The sequence below is a fragment of the Apium graveolens genome, chromosome 3 (genome assembly GCF_009905375.1).
Source record: "Apium graveolens cultivar Ventura chromosome 3, ASM990537v1, whole genome shotgun sequence".
Classification (NCBI taxonomy): Eukaryota; Viridiplantae; Streptophyta; class Magnoliopsida; order Apiales; family Apiaceae; genus Apium; species Apium graveolens.
Genome location: NC_133649.1, coordinates 188,632,331 through 188,650,054, shown reverse-complemented (window position 1 = coordinate 188,650,054; position 17,724 = coordinate 188,632,331).

Sequence of the window (17,724 nt, the reverse complement as noted above, 5' to 3'; positions counted from 1 at the left end):
AAATAATATTAATTGAGTATTTTAATTTTTATATGTCCAAAATAAAATATAGATAATTGTCATATCTTCCTATCTATTTTTATGTTGATTTATGATTTTATAGGAAATATATGGATTCTACAAAATCTTTTTCCGAATATTTAAAAACTATTTTATACAATCGGGAACCAACCGACATCATCCGTTTTTACGTTTTTATAACCCGAAACTCTTCCGAAAACTCCTTCCTAACCTAATTGCAATATTCCGAGCATTTTTCATGTTTCGACTTTTTCGATCCGGCGTACGGTTTGTCCTGCGCGGTCCCGGCGCAACATTTTCAATACATTATTCGTTTGGGTAAATCAATAAAACTCATATTTTCGATAAACAGGAGCTTTTTACTAAACAATCACAATTATCACCTCGTAATACGTGTAACCAGGCGCTGAGACCAAGACCGCAGTACAAATTATACTGATTTGGATAATTATCCCGAAAATCGGTACCGTTTGGATCAGTTTTTATAAATAAACGTACCGTTTTATATCCAGAATGATCCAACGGGATACTAATTTCCCGTAATTATAAATAGCCTTTACCGTATTTTATTTTGTACCAGAAATCATTTGCAAACAGTATTTACAGAGTTTTTACAGAGAAAATACTATAATTCTATTTTGTTCTTCGTAATCAAACACAAATTCAGAGGTGTTATCGATATCCGATTCTGGCGTACATATACTCAAAACGAAGCTACTGAAATCTAGAATCCAAATCTTCCATCAATTTCAACCCAGAAACATCAGGTGATTTTCTATTTAATTATTTATATTCGAATTTCTTGGTATTTAAATTATGAATTTTTGTTTGAGAGATTGTTTGTATGATTTGATGATTGTATGTTGTAGAGCTTGTTTTCCTGATCATTTTGGTATATTATACTTCAAATTTGGAGTTCAATAACATGCTCAAATTGTGTTTGATTCTTGGATTACTGAAATTAGGGTTTGAATGTTCTTGATTGTTCTTGAGTAAGATTTGGGCGTATTTGACCCAGGGGTTATTAGTATAATTAGTTGTTGCCGTTAAATAGATCGTTGAAAGAGCAATTGAATGAGCTAAGTCTGGAGAACGGAGGATAACGGGAAGACAATGGTCGGAGTTTGAAGGTCCGCCGGCGGCAGAACTTCGATCGCGTTTTCCAGTTAAAATACGTGTTATTTAACAATTGTAACCTTGCAGATGTGTTTGCAAATCGATAAGCATCCTGTCCTGTTATTTTGAAGTGGTTCTGGGCAGTTGTCAGGTCACCGGAAAAGCTTATGGCCGGCAACCATGGCTTTTCGGCGACAGGGGGGACTGTAAAAATTACAGTTTCGCCCCCGAGGTTTTGCACAGATTGCATCCCTGATACCCTAGTTTTAAAACTTTGCGAATATCATACTCCTGCTTATATTTTTACAAAAATGATATTTTCTTTTTATAAATAATTTCAGAAAATGTTTTACCTATTTTGAAATTCCACATATCAAAATTTTTAATTTCTAAAAATTATTTTTTATTTAAAAATAAATCTTAATTATTTAATTAATTAATTTTAATTGATAATTAATTATTTAATTAGTAAATTAATTTAAATATTAATTGAATAATTAATTTAATTAGTTATTAATTAATTTTAATTGATTTAATAATTAGATTTAATTATTTATTTTTGATTTAAAAATTCCGAAAAATAGTTTCGAGCTTTAAAATATTATTTTAAATTGTTTTCAAGGCTCGGTAATTATTATAAAATTATTTGAAAGCCAGAATTGGCCAGCCGAACCCTGTTTATTACTTCAAAACTGATATAACGACCCGTTTTAATTCTGAAAAATGTTTTAAAAATCATTTTAAATACCTGGAAGCCTGTCTATGACCCGAAACTTCTTTATAAATGATATATCATTGATTATTCAACGTGTTATGTGCTATGTGTGACTTGTTGGTTAACTGTTGGTCTACATGTTCAGTGTTTATTTGTTTATAGCGTAACTTTCGATCCGTTAATCGGATTTGGGTGAAACGAAGGGTAGTTGAAACCTTATGACATCCATGTGACGATTAGAACAATGTACGATGAATATTGATAGATGCTTATGATGCCTAGCAGAGTAAGCAAGGTGTAGGAAAGGGAAGCAGGTGATCAGAAAATAAAATTGGCATGTAGAAAATACAACAAGTGATCAGAGGATAGAAGCGAGGAATAGGAGAAGCAGACGAGTGGTTGTTGAATGGAGTCATTAGACGAGTACAAGTAAAGTTGAAATCGATTATGATAAGGCAGGTACTTCTAAACCTTTCTCAAGATATATTGCAAATATTTCCAAATTCTCTTGTGACATATTGTTAATATTCAAATAGCTCTGTTTTATATCGTAAATACTTTGAATCTTTCAGCCTTGAACCTGAGCCACATCATTTGATCCTTGAGCCGTAAGCCTTATTCTTTGTGAACCATTTCTTGTTGATTTACCAGATACTGAACCACACAAATATGATACTACTCCACAAATATATACCCATCATATACCAAACACTGGAACAAAATTATTTAAGCATACAGAAACTCTGATACTCAACCATACCTTGTGATATCAAAGAACTAAAACCTTGTACAAATATTGTTCATCTAATACCCGATTCTCCTACAGGCTGGAGGCCATTTCTTTTATATACCTTGACATACGCTTTTTGGTACCCATGAATTTTCACCATGCTTTTAGACAAATGTTTTATTGTTATTGATTATTATCCGGTTTTATTGAACTATATTGTTTATCATATTGAACTGCTTTAGAATTGGATAGTTTTCTTTATGTGGGCCAGATTTGTGGTCAGACCATATCGTTGGTCAAGTTAGGCCAATGTATGCCTTGGATCCAGTAGTTAGAGCAGTGTTGTGTGCTTTGCTCGGGGTTAGTGCGTGACTGATCAGCAGCCTAACCTTGGTTTTAAAAACTTAAAATGAATATCCAATTCTATTGGTTGTTTAACAAGAAACTTGATTCCTTTGAATCATCTCGTTTAATCATTGTTTAACCTCAGTTATTGATATTATGACTTGCTGAGCTAGTTAGCTCACTCTTGCGAATCTTTTTATATATTTTACAGTTAAGAAGGATATGGATGATAGTGAAGTTCTTCAGTCCAAAGTGCGAGCTAGGATTCCAGTTTGAGTTGGATCGAGCTAGCTGAAGCTTCATATGGTAGTGAGATAATAAGATTGTAAGAATAATTTCATTATCAGTTGTAAGTTAAATTAGTTGGGATTTGGTACGTTGTAATAAAAGTTAAGGTTGTGGCTTGTTTTCATACTTTAACCTGTTGCGATCCGTGGTTATATAAAGCAGGGTCATTGCAAATAATATTCCATATACAGGTTTACATATTGTATATGTGTTGTGGACCCCAAACTTCTAACCCGGGTTTGGAGGGCTCCATAGTAGCACCACTGATTCTTCGAGTGTGGGTGGTGTGAGGCCTGGGTTTTTAACTCCGGAGGCTGAGACGGAGTATACGAGGCTGCTTTCGAAGCTTATAACCAAGGAGTGAGGTTTTCTGCCTTCAGGGAGGGATGGTAAGTTGGTGGAGATAATTTTGAAGATGGGGTGGATAGCTTTTTGTAAGGCTCCTGTTGCGGTGCCTATGAGTGTGGTTCGCGAGTTCTACGAGAATGCAAAGGCGAAGAAGAACGGTTTCACAGTGGTGAGGGGGATGATAGTAGACTATAGTGTTGAGGCGATTCATAGGGTGATTGAGCAGCCCAAGAGGAGGCCGAAGCAGGAGAACTGGAACAAGAAGACGGGGGATGATTTTAATTTGGATTTGATCGTTGCTACCCTGTGTGTGCCTGAGACTCACTGGAAATTCAAGAAGGGCACGAACGAGTATGCCACTTTCCCAGCCTCGTGCATGAACATGTTTGCACATGCATGGAATTCTTTTATTTATGCCAACATCATGCCATCTTCTCATGTGCATGATGTTAATGTGGATCATGCACGTTTGTTGTGGGGGATTCTTCAAGGAGATTATATGGATCTCGGGAGGGTGATTCATCAGGTATTCTGAGGTTCTTGTGAGGGAGTACTACGGGTTATATACCCTATGCATCCATTGTGATGAAGCTGTGTACGGCGGTAAGAGTTCATTGGCCCGCACACAAGCAGCTATAGCTCCCGAGTGCCCCGATCGATAGTTCGGCACTGTTGAGTATGCTGGAGTGGTATGGTGGGAAGCCCGATCCTAATGATCTTGGGTATTCTTATGACCATCTACCAGGGGGAAGGCCAGCTGATCAGACATATGTTGGAGGTTCTTCGCAAGCCCGTAGAGCAGCTTAGAGAGCTCATTTAGGTGAGAAGGCCGGTCCATCGCAGCAGCAGCAGCAAGAGGAAACACAGGGTAGTGCTGGTATGAGTTCGACGTAGTATAGGCACTTGATGAGGAAGATGGATACGATGCATGACATCCATAGTCGGTTTGCAAAGGATCTTACCCAGGCATTGGGGACTGCATTAAGAGCCACGGGAGTTGACATCCAGTGGCCAATATTCGGTGAGGACTCTGTGTATCCACCTCCCGACACTGCTAAGACACCACCGGTTGAGGGTGATGACCCTGATTCTGAGTAGGTATGCCTGATTTCTTACTATTACCTTCACTGAGGACAGTGAATATTTTAAGTTTGGAGGTAGTATTTGTGACACCCTCAATCTCGGGGTTAGGAAATAAGGACCCACACACCTTTAATCTACCAATTAAATAAGCATAAATCCTGATTAGCTACTAACAGGATCAAACAGGATAAAGTATGAGACAAGATTACAACTACCAAACATAAAATATAGCTTACAACCCCAAAATAAAAACCAAATATATATAGTCGATCCCGGCTTGGAACCGACAGATAACCCATTATATCTTTACAACTCTCTGGCTAAGCGCTTGCTCACTCGAAACTCGACTACCTGCTCTGGCAACTGGAAGCCCTCAACATGATAGGGACCATCAGGTACGCTCTTACGAGCAGTGCGCCTAAGCCTGTCCATCTTCTTGCTTAACTACCAAGGTTAGATTAAAACAAAACATATGAGTATAAAACTCAGCAAGTAACTAAAAAGCAGTTCTACAATATAAAATCCACAATATACTTTACTGATCTCAGGGCATTCTACTTTCTCAACTCTAGGTGGCAGATTTCTATCTTTTAGGATATGAAAAGGGGTTATGAAGAAAATTTTGGGCTTTCAAGGAATAAGGCTCAATGCAGGGTGAAAGCCGACATTCATCACAGATCATTAAAGGATCACAAATGATCTTTCGAATGGAAAGCAATAATCTTTTCATCATAAGGAATCAATTATATGATCAACAGAATCAAATTCAAGGTTCACGAGCTATAAGCTTCACAATATCACAATCAACTCTTTTCAAAGCAATATAAACCATTTTCATTTTCAAAGAATCAATTACTGAGAAGGAAGTTTCAATTCATTTTTATATAATTATGGAACCCTTGATTGGACCACTTATCTTTTATTTCATAATAATAATACGGGTGATCAGCCCGTACCGACCTCCATCCGGTCTTTAAGGTACCAATGGCATAATTTTAGCCTTAAACTGGACTAGCCCCGCTAGCCTCTTACTATGAATGGATTAGTCCCACTAGCCTCTTACATCCCAATCCAATCCATCAGGAATTCGTTTGGAAAACCTTGAGTTGGAAAAAAGTAGGTTTACTAAATTCATTTTATCATTACCAAGAATATGAAATCATTCGGACTCTTTAAAGTTGAAACTCATTCTTAAGTTCAATTTCAAGAATTCAAAATTAAGGGAATGAATCAGGAATAAGCAAAGTTCAATTCTAGGGATCTTGATCAATGATAACATGGTACTCAAGTTAGGGAAATCAAAACTGTTTCAAGGATCAATAGGGGATAAGGTAAACAAGGAACGAAGCATCATTACAAGGGGTTCGTAAAGGTACTTATAGAGTTTATAATAGTTCATGGTATAACAAATAATAAGAATAGGAAAAGGGGGTTACCAAAGGGTTGAATCAATAAGCTTATCAATAACAAATTCATAAGATCAATGACAGGGAATCTCAAAATCAATAACAGGGGTTCTTTACTTTATCAGTTCAATACTCTACTTGGCATGAACAATATCCTCTCTATAACCATTTACACAAGTAAATAGAGTTACTTGCCTGAATTCGCTTTCCTGAAGGTTGAACTACTGCCACCTAGTATACATTTCCCTTTTCTAGCCTGAATGCCCTGATGCTCCGAATCTACAATCAAAACCAAAACCTTAATTAGTTTCTCAACTCTCGTTCCCGGAACGTTCACTCAATACGATAGCTCGATTATACTCTTGACTCGAACTATACGAGTATAGTTTATACACACATGCACATAGCACATAACACATTCTTTTCTCATAGCCTGAATATCTTTATATACTCAATAATCAACTTATACTCGCTTTAATCTCGACTATTCTTCAAATCAAATAATTATAACTCATACGAGTACACGATTCATTCACAACTAAATCTTTACGACCATAACTATCACTTATAGCTTTTCAAATCAATCAACTTAGTTCCCTTTTCTTTTATTCCTTAACTCGAACCACATACCACAATCAAACAATCAAATCCATAGATATTCACATATACACACCCAATCATTCTTCGATTACCATAAATCAAGTTTTAATTCTAAGTTCATATGGCCTATTCGGTCTTATTGCACATACCAACCACAAAATCAATCAATTTCCACTTTAGCTCACATAAACATATAGCACAATCAAAAACCTTTAAAAAGAATCACTTTCCTTTCTTTTAACATCAAAATTCGAACCATAACCATATATATACAATCAAATTTCTCAAAAATTACATCATGCAACTTTAGTTCTAGCATAATCCAACATTTAAACTAACATCCTTTTCTTTATTAACAAAATTTGAACCAAATCATACATATATGCTTTCATGCAATTCAAATTCATCTCTTAATTAAATCAAACACTCATTTTAATCACAATTTCGAATTACACATCAAAACACCGCTTAGTGGCTAAATCCCTAATCGAATTTTCCAATTAACATACATGCATTCACTTAGCATCAAACCAATCCCTTTATACTCATTTTTCATTCGGCTAAAACCATAAATCATATTTCAAGAATCAAACAATGACATGCATCACTAATTCCTCTTTTAATTCAACATGTAATCTCATTTCTTACTAATTAAACTTAGTTTATACTAAAAATCAAGTCACAAAATCCAATACCCTTTCATTAGTACAAAACCCGAACCAATCCTTAACATGCAACAACAATTTCACTTCTTTTAAACCACTAACCAATCTAATTTCTCACTATTATTCTAAAATAACAATCCACAATCACTTTATTCAATAAAAATCAAATCAATAACTTCAAAGATCAAAACCATTCGGTTTTTAGACAATCACCACATGCAAGTACCGAAATTAAGTTTTAGGTGTATTAGAGCTCAGTAATTACATCATCACTCACCACCGGTTCACCGGTGGAAGTGGCTTCACGGTGGTGCCCTCATTCGAGGGTGTCCAACCACAAAACCCCCGTTTTCCATCAATTCCTCAAAATAACTAACATGCACATCTTATATATCATTCATTTGCAAGGAATCATGCTTAAACAAGATGATATCAACAAGAACAACAAGAACCGAGAGGTTCTTGGTGAACACACACACATCGAGCACACACAACATACACACACCTACATGCAAGTGGATATACACACATGCACACTCTTCTACCTACATATATGTGTTTATCAAGAGCATTTAGGAAGGATTGGTGAGATTTAGAAAGAGAGATATACCGAGAGAGAAGAAAGTCAAGAGAGAGAGAGAGAGTGATCGAGAGAGAGTGAAAAAAATAAAGAGAGAGAGAGCCACGGAAAAGAAAGAAAAAAGGGGGGTGCTTATATATGATAGTGGGCAAGGGTTGTTTGGTAATTTACTAATCCTTTTGTTTTGGTTGATTTACTCTCTCTTTTTACTCCAATAAAATAAAAATTGAATATTAAATATATCTCTCTCAGAAGTTGAAAATTATTGCGAATGATAATTTTAAGACGTAGATCTCGAAATTAGCTTTCCAACCATTACTCATAATAAACTTTTGAGCGTACGGTTGATTTTATATGATTTTTACAAGTTCACGCTAAAAATAGCATTTTAATACATAAAAATCATTTTAAAACGCAACGGTCATAACATAAGTCCGTCTATCATTTTTAGAAAGTCTCTAGGACGATTTTGAAGATAATAAAATAAATTCGTTGCCTTTGCCTTACTCAAATAATTTTATAAAAATGTGCAAAGGTTAAATAAACCTCATTTAAATCAAATAATTCCCTTAAATCCGTAAAAATATTAACAGATCACGTAATCATGCATACAGACAAGCAAGCACATATACTCACACATCACAACTCATGTCTGTTCATAAATTTTTTCCCTTATTATCATTATTATTCCTCTTTACGCGTACCGGGTCACGTTCTGCCTGACGGCCCGACGCTCAGCGTTTCAATTACGCTTCACAATTACCTTTACCGACCAACTCGTCACTAGAACGCAATACTTTACTCAAACATTTCATTTCACATAATAACACATATTTCTCATTTTAAATACTTAATCCCTTTTTAGGACGGGTTACGTTCTACCTGACGACCTGACAACACAGCTTAACTCCTAAGCTGACTCTTTAAATTCGAACGCTTCTATCTACGCTCCCAGATACTTATATACAATAAAATCAATTAATCAACACTTAATCACATAATTAATAATCACAGCACATAAATTACACTTTATTCACTTAATTACGTTGCAAAATTCTCAGTCGTCACAGTATTTAAGGATTATATGTTATGTGTGAGTCTCATATAGTTGCATGTTCATAATTTAGTTCATATAGTTGCATATTTGCCATGTAGTAGTTTTTTTGTAGTTTTTTATTTTATTTTTTGTGTTATATTTTGTTGCATATAGTTTCATGCATTTGCATTATAACATGATCCCTTAGATGAATTTTTCTGATTGATTTGTGATATCAATGCTAGTGTAGTGATGTCGTGTTTAGTGATGTTAAGTTCTATCGAGTTGATTTGCATGCTAGAGACAATTGTAATTTCACTAAGTCTTATAGGTTGCTTGAGGGCTAGATCATGGTCATGGTTTATTTGTTTGTCGAGATTTAATCACTTGTTTATATTTAGAATTTAGGATATTCTCTTAATGATAAAAATAACATGGATATTTAAAAATTGGAGTAAAAATTTGGATTTCATTGCTAGTTGTTGTGGATAGGTGACAAATGGCTAGTAGCCGGCTCGTTTTATATGAGTAGTCTAGGGTTGAACGAGATGGAGCGTAATGCACTCGTTCAGAAATCATGTGAAAAAAAAATAAAAAAAAGTATGTGTTATGCATAATTGATCACGAGTGGGCTCTTTAATACTCGAGTTATTAAGTTCTTAGGGGACTTTGTGCCTAGTGACCTAAGACTTTTATAGTCTGGGATTCGCTAACCTAACGCTCGCTACATGGGTATTATTGTATAATTTGTTTGTGGACCTCACTCATTGCACGGTCAAATAAGCATATTTGTGTTGATTATGTGTTAGAAATAAAAGCATGAATCCATGTATAACTCCGATATAAGAATTGAAGTGTTGTAAGTCATTTTGAGTTTAGCTTTTATTCTATTTATAACCTTGTGATTGCCTTGATGAGTGGTGAGTCATGATTATTGATCTAGTTGCGATAGTATATCTGTAAGAATTTGCACACACGAACGTTTCTGGCTTATAAATTGATTTGTGAGGTTTAGAACTTGCCATGCTAGCATAGGTTCATGTATTTGATATGCATGATTTGTAGGTAATTTTAACCATATTACTTGCCCTATGTAATCAGGAATGATAACTTGTGCACTAAACCGTTATGTTGTCAAATTCTATGGACATATAGGGTCTATAATTGGTGTCTATTCAGTTTCTATCTCTTTTGTGGATTTCTGGTAGTATGGTATTCGTACAATGAAAGTTGGCGTTTATCAGTTTCGTGTCATCTGATTAGTGTCATCACCATTGCATGCTGAGGTTAAGAACAAAGAGGCTATTGAATGAAGTAGTGATGAAACTAGAATCCCATGTTTGTGTCATATAGTAATCAATCTCTTTAATTCTCTTAGTTAATGTTCTTTAGTATAATCTCATAGTTAATCGTATTTATAAACAATCTCACTTTGTTAATCATCTTAGCATTGGATAATAACCATACCATTGTTGCATAAGTACATCAATTGAAATTAACCTAAACCAATCTATGTGGGAACGAACTAGAAATAATTCTATATTACTTGCGATCGTGTATACTTGCGTGAATATTAGGCGTGTTTTCTTCCTAACAGCATGCTATACTCAAAACAGATATCTCATCAACAAAAATCTTGGCAAATCACCCTACTCAATCGTGTATAAAAGGAAGCCTACTGTGAAGCATCTTCATGTGTTTGGAAGCAAGTGTTATGTTCTGTTCTAAAGTTTTTGAAGCAATTTTTCTGGGATATTCAGTGGAGAGAACTGCCTACAAAGTCTATGTGCTTGAGCAAAAGAAAATTACGAAAAGCACATATGTAACTTTTGATGATGACAACTGTCGAGGCTTGGAATGCCTTAATGGAAATGAAGCTGAGACCCTGAAATTTGAAAATCTCAGCATTGATAGTGATTCTGAGGATGAAGCTGAAGTCAACACAAATCACATAATGGATGAAAAGTCAACTGAACAAGTGAATCATGAGAATGGAAACTCATCTCAAATACCTGAATTTGATAGCACAAACTTGGGGGAGAAAGAGGAGAAGATTCTGCAAGTCATGCCAATGGTGAAGAAAATGCTGAAAATTCAAGTCAACAAACTCACACCAGAAAATGGGATAGAAGTCACACAAGAAAAACAATAATTGGTGACCCAAATGTTTGAATAAGAACTAGAAGTGCAAATACAAATGAATACCTTCATGCATGTTTTCTTTCACAAGTTGAGCCTAAGAAAACTGAGGAAGCTCTACTTGATCCTGATTGGATATCTACTATGCAAGAGGAGCTAAATTAGTTTGAAAGAAATGAAGTTTGGGAGTTGGTTTCTGCACCAAAGAACATAAGTGTAATTGGAACAAAGTGGGTGTTCATGAACAAAATGGATGAAAATGGAATTGTTACCGGAAACAAAGGAAGGTTGGTTGCAAAAGGTTACTCACAGGAAGAAGGAATTGATTATAATGAAACTTTTGCTCCAGTTGCAAGACTTGAAGCAATAAGGATCTTTCTTGCATTTGTTGCACATTCAAATTTCAAGGTATATCAAATGGATGTAAAGAGTGCTTTATTGGTGAGTTAGAAGAAGAATTTTATGTGCAACAACCACCTAGCTTTGAAGATCCAGAATTTCTAGATTTTGTATACAAATTACTCAAGGCTCTCTATGGACTAAAACAAGCACCTAGATTTTGGTATGACACTCTATCAGAATTCTTGATCAAATATGGTTTCACTAGAGGTACAATTGATAAGGCTCTCTTCTATAAGCAGCATGGTATTTATATGATCCTAGTTCAAATCTATATGGATGATATCATTTTTGGTTCTACTAATGAAAAGCTATGTCAAAGATTCCCAAAACTCATGCAGAGTGAATATGAAATGAGTATGATGGGTGAATTAAGTTACTTTCTTGGACTTCAAGTTAGTCAAAGGAGTGATGGAATCTTCATCAGCCAAACTAAGTATGTCAAGGATTTATTGAAGAAGTTTGGTATGGTTGATTGTTTACCTGCATCTACACCTATGTCTATAGCTACTAAGTTGGATGAAAATAAGAAAGGAAAAAGTGTGGACATTTGAGGTTATAGATGAATGATTGGATCTTTACTGTACTTAACTGCTAGTAGACCAGACATTATATTTGCAACATGTCTGTGTGCAAGATTTCAATCCAATCCAAAAGAATCACATTTAATGGCTCTGAAGAGAATTTTCAGATACCTAAAAGGGACTCCAAACTTGGGATTATAGTATCCTAAGGGAACAAGTTTTGAAGCTGTTGGATACACATATGAAGATTTTGCTTGATGCAGGGTTGACAGAAAAAGTACTAGTGGAAGCTGTCAGTTTCTTGGACAGAGACTTGTATCCTGGTATAGCAAGAAACAACAATCTGTGTCAACTTCCACAGCTGAGGCTGAATACATAGCTACTGGAAGTTGTTGTGTTCAAGTGCTTTGGATTAGAAATCAGCTAATAGATTATAGCTTAGTGTTACACAAAATTCCAATATGATAATACTAGTGTTATATCTATTGTGGCTAATCCAGTTAATCATTCTAGAACAAAGCACACTGATGTAAGGTACCATTTAATCAGAGAACATGCTGCAAATGGTACCATTGAGCTAATTTTTGTTCCAATAGAAAAACAATTAGCTGACATTTTTACTAAACCTTTGGATGAAGCTACTTTCACTAGACTTGTAGGTGAAATTGGTATGCTTAATTCTTCATCCTAAAGGAAAGAACTCAACTAATGTTTTGCAGCAGATTAATTTCTAGTAAATCAAAATTAATTTGATTTAATTGGAAATTAACTGAAATTTGAATTATAAATATTTCAGATTTCCCTGCATATTTATTTTTCATTTTACTTATTGTCAACTTGGAAATTTTCAAATTCTAAGTAAACTATCTCTTTGTTAATTCATATTGTCAATATATGAAGTTAATAAAAGATAGCTCTCAAAAGCAGCAAAATTATATAGAAAAATGAGTTCTCGATATGTATAAATGACTTCTCGATAAGTCATTTTGAGACTTCTCGAAGTAGTTCTCGATAAGTCAGTTTTGGACTTCTCGAGTAAGACATCTCGATAAGTCATTTGGGCTTCACGATAGAGTTCTCAATAAGTCTGTGTTAGACTTCTCATGAACATCTCGATAAGTTATTATGACTTCTCGAATAAGGTCATTAATATACTTCTCGAATAAAGATCTCGATAAGTCACTCTATGACTTCTCGATAAGTATTATTGACTTCTCGGGTAATCTACTTTGAGTTCTCAATAATTACAATTTAAACTTATCTTTAACTCAAACTGAAATAATTCTATTTAATAAATTATTTTCAGTATGACAATTTTGATAAAATTTATTCTGGTTTTATTTTGATTATTCAAATAAAAATTGGAAATAATTCAGTCCGTTTAGGACAAACTGGGTATTTATTTGACATCTCGACAAGTCAATTTCTAGTACTCGATAAGAGTCAGGAAAATGACATATCGATATGTATCTATTCTCTTAATATGACTTCTCGATAAGTAAATTCTAAACATCCATTTTTAGTTCTCGATAATTTATTTACCTTTTACTATAAATACCCAGACATCTCGACATACACCTCTTTATGATTTCGAGATCTCTAAGTGACCTAATTTTTCCAATTCCCAACCACTCTCTCTCGTTTCAAACTCTTTCTTTCTTATTTTTCTTACCCACTCAAATTTACTCCTCTAAAATGGCACTTAACAATGTTAGAGCTATAATCCCCAAGGATGGAACCAACTATCTCGCTTTCACATATGTTAATCAAGCTCCTGACAGTTTCAAGGGGTTTGTTAAGTTTTTATCTGAATCTTATCTTGCAGGAGCTCTAACTACCAATTCCATCCTTTACTTGGATGTTCTGCATGAATTCTGGACAACAGCTGTAGTGAGGACAATTGTGCATGACAACTGTGTCTATGGTAGTGAACTGCTCTATTGGGGGCCAACAAGTGGACTTTAATGAGCAAGATGTGAATCAAGCTTTGGGCATTCCAACTGAAAATATGGTGGAGGTTCCAACACAGGATGAGCTAGCTGAGTTCATGGACTTCTGTTAGATACATTTGAGATGTCATGTCTAATCTGTTGTGTTTAGTTTCAGAACTTAATATCAGGACTTACTGGAAATCAGAACTTACTGAAGTCAGAACTTATATCAGAACTTAAGGTCGTCAGGATTTATATCAGGACTTAAGTGCGGGTACTTTAGATAAGGAATGCAGCTAATTTACAGGAAAGGATCATGACTAAAATAAGAGAAGATATGCATGAAAAGTTGGACAGCTAGAAGACTTGTAGAAGATGATATCTGATTGATATATTTTAGGAGATAGAATTATATTCCATATCAATTAGAAGGTATCTTGTAACTGTTTACTATATAAACACAGCTTAGGGTTTACACTATAAGTGTTATCATTCACGAAGAAGATTATACATTGTAACCTAACAGCTCTTAGTTATATTGTTCATCACTGAGAGAGAACAACTGTTCTATTATAACAGAGTTTATTATACTGAATATACTTGATTACTGTTACATACTTGTGTTCAAAATTGATTTGATTGTATAAACACTATATTCAACCCCTTCTATAGTATTGTGTGTCCTAACAAGTGGTATCAGAGCCTCTATATTGATTTACAAACAGTGAGATCCAGTTTACAATCATATCTGAAGAAACACAAACTCCACCAAAGCCCACCAAAACTCAAGATACTCAAAACAATCAAACTCACAGTCGATATGAGAGTATTAGGGTTCCCATACTGAGACCATCTGAGTATCCTATATGGAAGGTAAAGATGGCTATATTTCTGGAAGCCACAGATCCAGAATACCTTGATAGAATTAATGATGGACCATATAAGCCTACCAAGCTTTTTGTTGCAGTTGCTGATCAACCAGCAAAGATGATACCAAAGGAGAAAAGTGAGTACACAACTAAAGACATCTCATCTATTGCCAAGGATGTAAGGGTAAGGCATCTGCTTCATAGTGCAATTGACAATGTCATGTCAAACAGGGTAATTGGATGCAAGACTGCAAAGGAGATATGGGATGCTTTGGAGACAAGATTCCAGGGAACGGATGCAATCAAGAAGAACAGGAAAACTATACTCACTCAAGAGTATGAGCACTTTGACTCAAAAGCTGATGAGTCATTAACTGATTTATATGACAGGTTTGCCAAACTCTTGAATGATTTGTCACTGGTGGACAAGGAATATGATCTTGAAGATTCAAATCTAAAATTCCTTTTAGCTCTTCCTGAAAATTGGGATTTGAAGTCTACTACCTTAAAAGACAACTATGAACTTGCTGAAACTACTCTTGATGAAATTTATGGTATGCTCAAGACTCATGAACTTGAGATGGATCAAAGGATCAAAAGGCATGGAAGAAAGTCAAAGACATTTGCTCTTAAAGCTGAGGAGGAATCTCCTAAAGTTGTTGTCTCAAAGAGGGGCAAAGGAAATGCTCTTATCATATAGTCTGATTCAGAGTCATCATATTCTGATGATGATGATTCAGAATCTGAAAATTCATCTGAAGTTGATGTTGATGCAGAGATGATGCAACTGTGTGCTCTTATGGTGAAGGGTATCACAAAGATAGCCTACAAGAAATTCAGAAAGGGCAAGAAGTTTTCCAGGAAAGGTGGAAGTTCTGAAAAGAAAGGGTTTAGAAAGTCTGAAGGCAAAGGAGGAAAGTCTGACAGAGGAGACAACTCAAATGTTAAATGCTATAATTGTGGTGAAAAAGGCCACATCTCCCCTGACTGCAAGAAAGGGAAAAGTGAAAAAGGAAAGGCACTTATAACAAAGAAGAAAAACTGGGTAGACACTTCAGATTCTGAAGATGAGGAGAATTATGCCTTGATGGCAAATACTGATAGCAGTTCTGATGCTGCTGAATTAAAGGTACCTCAGTCAACTCTTTCTTTTCATACTGATGATATTTCTGAGCTAAGATTATATCTGAAAACCATGTTCATTTGTTTTAGAGATCAGACTTTAACAAATGAAAGATTAACATCTGAAAGTCTTGCTCTTAGAAACAGAAATGACTACTTAGAAAAAGAGTTAGTTATGTTCCATCAAACTCATAAAGAAAGAGATGAGGCTTTGTATGTTAAAGATGAAGTGCTAAAATTGAATAAATCTCTTAAATCTGAACTGGAAAAGGAAAAGGAGATAATCAAAACTTGGACTAACTCTGGAAGAACAACTCTGAAAATCTTAGAAAATGGAAATTGGAAAGAAGGACTAGGTTACCTAGATGATATAGATGAAAAGGAAACTGTGTCATCTAAACCAAACTTTACCAAGAAAGTTGAAAGCTAAAATTAATCATGTTAAATTTGTAGCAAAAACTGTTGTGTCTGATTCTGAAAAGATGAAAGACTCTAAGACAGAAGTCAAAGAAAAGTCAACTTCTGACAAATTAAAACAGGACAAACTAGCTTCAGTAAACATAGGTTTAATGACAAAGAAGCAGCACAAGCATAAGCTGAAAGAGATTAGAAATGTAAACAAGGTCAAGGAAGCTAGGAAAAATAGGAATGGAAAGGAAGGTATGAATAAAAGCAATAATCATATGCCTGTTCCTAATGCTCCTAGAAAGAAATTTATTAATTGTGGAAACTCTAACCATCTTGCTTCTTTTTGCAGGAAAAATAAATATATAAACTCTTTACCTCCTAGATCAGGAGTTAAGAGTTAGTCTGTTAGGTTTAAACCACAAAATCCTTATTTTCATTGTGGTAGTTTATGGCATTCTATTTATACTTGTAAGGAATATCAGAGTTTGTACGTATTATCAAATAAAACCTTCTTTGAAGAAAGTTAGTGTAATTCCTTTTAGTGTAAATTCTGATGCAAAGTCTGATATAAAGTCTGATAAGAAGCATGTTAGCATAAACTCTGAAACTAAATCCGCTGCAAATGCTAACAAACTTAAAAAGGCCAAAGGATCCAAGCAAGTCTGGGTCCTTAAAACTAACCAATAGTGGTCTTTGTGATTGCAGGGCAACAGAAAAAACATCCTAGTTCTGGACAGTGGATGTTCAGGACATATGACTGGAAATAAAGCCCTGCTATCAGACTTTGTGAAGAAAGCTGGCCCAGGAGTTTCTTATGGAGATGGTAACATTATAAAGACTCTGTGATATGGCAATATCAATCTTGGGAATGTCATAATTGAATCAGTAGCTCTTGTCTCAGGATTTAAACACAATCTGCTAAGTGTGAGTCAAATCTATGACAGAGGTTATCATGTGAATTTCTTTGAAGAACATAGTGAAGTTGTGAGTAATTCTACAGGCAAAGTGGTTCTGAAAGGTTACAGACATGGTAACATATATGAAGCCAGACTTTCAACAAACTCTGATGGTTCTGCAATCTATCTATTAAGCAGAGCATCAATTGAAGAAAGCTGGAATTGGCACAAGAGACTCTCTCTCATTTAAATTTCAACAACATAAATGAGCTAGTAAAGAAAGATCTTGTGAGAGGACTACCAAAATCAGTATTTTCTCCTTATGGTCTTTGTGACTCATGTCAAAAGGCAAATCAAAGAAAATCTTCATTCAAGAGCAAAACTGAATCCTCAATTCTTGAGCCTTATCACTTACTATATGTTGATCTATTTGGTCCAGTCAATGTCATGTCCATTGCAAAGAAGAAATATGCTATGGTTATAGTGGATAAGTTCACAAGATA